The following is a 4,277-nucleotide window of genomic DNA, read 5'->3' as shown; positions in this document are numbered from 1 at the left end:
CCTTTGGTGTAGATTTCATGTCATCTGTTTCCCAGACTTTTTAGAGGAATGGCAGTACTATACAGAAATTCAATACGAAAGTGTATTTCTGTTATGGAAAATTTTAATACACATTAGGTAGGCATTTAGTTCATTTTAGGGAAGTTGAGATTGAATACCCCATACCCGGTTTTAAGATTGCTCTAATTGATTAGTTTACAACTTTTAGGTGCCTGAGCTTTCTAACTGTTCCTGACCGGAACTCTGTAGATTAACAAACATAGGTGGTCCCCAGACTTATAGCAAAAGGCGTAAAAAATTCTTTAAGAGCTGACCTTTTGGAATAATTCTATTTATATGGAAAACACTGTCTTGCTACTGTTGGGCCTTTAAAGCAGAACTGAGTGGGAGCCTCCAAATTGTCCGGAGGATTCAGACACTACAGCTCAGTTTGTGGAAAAGCCCAGAGTGATGGAGCAATGATGCTCTTGCATTCCCAATCCCCAGGGAGGTGTGCACCCATGGTATTCAGAGTAACTACAGCATTTGTGGATACGTGGTGTGAAACTGAATTAGTTATAGGGAAATTGAGACTGATTTTCAAACAAGTGTCATATCCCTGTCAAGTACCAAGGATCTTGGAAAGTAATTGAATTGTATTAAATTATTCATGTTATACTTACATAGTCACCATGAGGGAGGCTTGAGTGGCTTTCTGTTGACTGAGCTGCACCTGTAAGCACAGTGAAAGTCTTGTCTAGTTTTACATACTCTTTACTGGGGTGAAAAGTTACCAGGTTAATCTTGATACCTGGAGAAAACAGTTGAACCACCTCACTGAACATGAGCTCAGTGGCCTTACCCATCTGCATATGGAATTGACTTCAGCAAGTTACAGATCTTACTTTTACAAGTTATTCTTGTATTTAAAAAAAAAAGTTTACATCTTTGCATTTGGATCACGATGTTCCGTTTCCAGAAGCATCTGAGCTCTTGATTTTGGTATTTAAGGATCGAGATTGGTAGTAAAGGTTGTTAGGGTAATTTTACACCTTTGTAAAAGTAGTTAGGGACATAGTCACCATTATTAGAATTGGAAGGTGATAATCCGTTAGAGTACATAATAAAAATTAAAATCTGATTAAGAACAGGAAAAAGGGAAGTGTATGGAGGGCAGAGGTTAACGAGGCTTTCTGAGGAGGGCTTGGTACATCTCTGTCACCAGTGAAAAAGTAACAATGACTTCTTTAATACATGAAAGCACTTGTCAAAAGGAAAAAGCAGTAATCAAATACATTTACAAAACAAAGAGCTACATTCCAGTCTGGAAGCAAGGCGAGTTGACAGACCATGACTAAAAAAATTCCAGTGGGGATATTTGATCCACTTTTAGAAAGGACCACAGCTCTGTAGCATATGTGAGTTCTGTCTTGGAGATGCTTTAATGAAGATGTTGCCTGCTTCCCCGACTAAGAAAATTTTGAGTAATAGGGTTCTGTGAAGTAATTCCATGTGCCTGAAGAAATCAAGGTATTCCTGAAAACTATGAAGCACGTATAATCAACCAAGTGGAACACAGCAGAAGAAATATTTTATTCCTGTGCCTTTAAGTACAAAATGCAAAGGTACCTTTACATAGGTTACTGAATGGTACGGTGGGTTTTGTTCAAGAAAGCCTTCTCTGCTCTCAGCAGTTATGCTGATCTTTTAAATACCACAGAAGGTTCACATGGAGTCTTCATTTCCCCCATTCTTACACTCAAGTGATCAACAATCTATGATGATGAAAAATGTCCTGTATTGAGCGATCAGCCTTCTCTTACTACAAACATGTTTCCATGTATTTTGAGTCTTTGTTCTGACTCGAAGCCCCTGAAGTGTTGCAGCGCCGCCTCCTGCTTTGCTGAGCAGAAAATGCTGCTGTGGGCCTCGCATGCCGTGAGTGTTGAGTGCAGGACTGACACCACATGCTGCACACCCTCCTGGGGTCTGCACAGGGCTACAAATGAGGGATGGGCAGCACAGCTTGAGCAGACAAAACCAGGAGGGATCGGGGGTGTCTGCATGGATCCCCACCACTGCACCTAGGGCAGCCAAGCCTCTCTGGCAGCCTTGTTCTGCTCTGATGGGGATACCTCCCAGGATGGTGCCACGGCCACACAGAAGCTTTAAAGGCACGAATTTGGGGTGCTGCAGATGCAGCCCTGACAGCCCAGAGAGTGCCTGTTGCACTTGTGGTCACTCAGCTGGCTGCACTTTCTGCTGAGGTGTGCAGCAGGCAGCGTGTGGTGGGGTATAATCCCCTACTGCCACTAAATCACAGCTCAGCCAGGTCCTGAGAGGCTGGCATTTCCTGATTCTGGACAGAGGACAGAAAAAAGAACAGACAGCCCTTTGGATAAGAAAATTTATTGAAAGTCAAGATGTAGCCACTTTTCACAACTCTCTTGGGATTTTTTTTAATGTTAAGTAGTTTTGTTTTCTTCCAAAGTACAGTTAAAACTTGTTGAAGGGGAATTTCAGCCTTTTGGAAAATGATCGCTCAAATCACCTTATAAACGGGATTTTTTTTGCTACTGGTATGGTTTTAAGGTGCCTCAAAACTCATGTGGGGAAAGCTATTCTAAACAATCACTATTATCTTTGAGCAGTATTCAGCGACCTTACATTAATCCTACGTATTTCACTGAAAATAATTTTTTTGCCTACTCAACCCTTTGAAAAGCTGTCATTGCCTGTTAGCTGTAGTAGTAGGAGCTGCTAGTTGTGATGAGACCCAAGCAGGCTTTTCAAGTCTTGAGGTTACAAATTCTACAGCAAAGGTTGCTTTATTTGTTTATTCTTCTGTTACAAAATCAGTTGTCCTAAGGATTTTTCTTCTTTTTTTCTATCCTCTTGTAGCTGGGTTTGAAATAACAAAAAACATTTTTAAACCTACCAAGTCCTAAGTGGTACTTGATGTCTGAAAAATTCAGAAATATTCATAAGACACAACTTCAATATGAATCCTGGTAATTAAGCTCAATTCAATGTTTTTTACATTGTGCTCTGCTGTGTCCAAACTCTGCTTTTGAGAGATGAAGACAGAAAAGTGCTCTGAAGGTTTTCTGTCCTGTGTAATTCAGTTTCCAACTGAAAGCAGAAAAGCTGAGGCAGCTCCCCTGGTTTAGTCTCAGGATTGGTGTGATTTTCCTGGAGTCAGCACTTCACATTATCACCAGTCTTGGGAGCTGAGAGTCAAATTACCTCTCCTCAGTGAGGCTGAGGCGTAGCTTCAATAGATGCAAAGCATTTCCATCTTTAACTGTGTGCTTGAAGCAGAAGGAGCTATTCTAGAGGTGTGGATTTGCTCCACAGATGAGCAGGGCCACGAGGGGCACAGGCCATCCCATCAATACTGGCTGGAGTGGGAGGACTCCTGGATCCTGGGGTGAGGCTCTGGCTGGGCCTTGTCTCCACCATTCAGGTGAGGGATGCACCTGCTGGTTTTCAAGTGGGCTAACACTTATTAGCAGTGAAATACAGGGAAGAGCCAAGTCAATCATGCCACATGCCAAATTGCTTTTTTAGAACTAGGGAGAAAATGACAACTTCAGATTCTGGTCTCAGTCAAAATAGAGCAACAATTATGGCTTAAAAGTAGGAGTTCCTAAGGGCTTTGGAGGTTCACTCTGCAAGCCACGCAGTTTTGCTTGGCCCCTCAGGAGCCCACATTTCTGGAACATTCGAGGTTCCTGTAGCAAACAAGGCAGTTTTAGATATCTTTGGAGAACTTTCTGGTAGAGCTGTTCTGCAGAATTTTTTTTTTCCCCCAGAAACCCTTTAAGATCACTACTCAGATGGTTGTTTCGCCCTCCTGGCAACGCCTCCAGATATTACCAGACTGTAGTGTCTGAAAGTAGCTGCAACAGGGTCCCCCATTTCAGCTACTTGATGCAGATCTGGAATGCTGTAATTCATTGCAGACCCATTACTTTATGTGAGGTCAAAAAGAAGAGGTTTCAAGGACAGAACTTCAAATATATCATGCCCTGAATTACATGTCTGAGGCTTGTCTTGAAAAGGGATTGGAAAATAGTATTTTCAACCATAGACTACCTTCTTTTTGTTTTGCTCTTTCTTAGAGTGTGTGTTTTATGGTGGTTTGTTTCTTACTACAGATATGCTTCTTCTCTGAAGCAAATTATTTTTGTTGACCAGATATTTCTTGCCTGGCAGGAAACATCAGTTTGAGTGGGAGAAATTACTCCTTTACAGTTTGTTTGCTTTATGGTCTCCTTGCTTTTAATCCTGGCCCC

Source organism: Poecile atricapillus, chromosome 2 (genome assembly GCF_030490865.1).
Source record: "Poecile atricapillus isolate bPoeAtr1 chromosome 2, bPoeAtr1.hap1, whole genome shotgun sequence".
In the NCBI taxonomy this organism is placed as follows: Eukaryota; Metazoa; Chordata; class Aves; order Passeriformes; family Paridae; genus Poecile; species Poecile atricapillus.
This window is presented reverse-complemented; position numbering follows the sequence as displayed.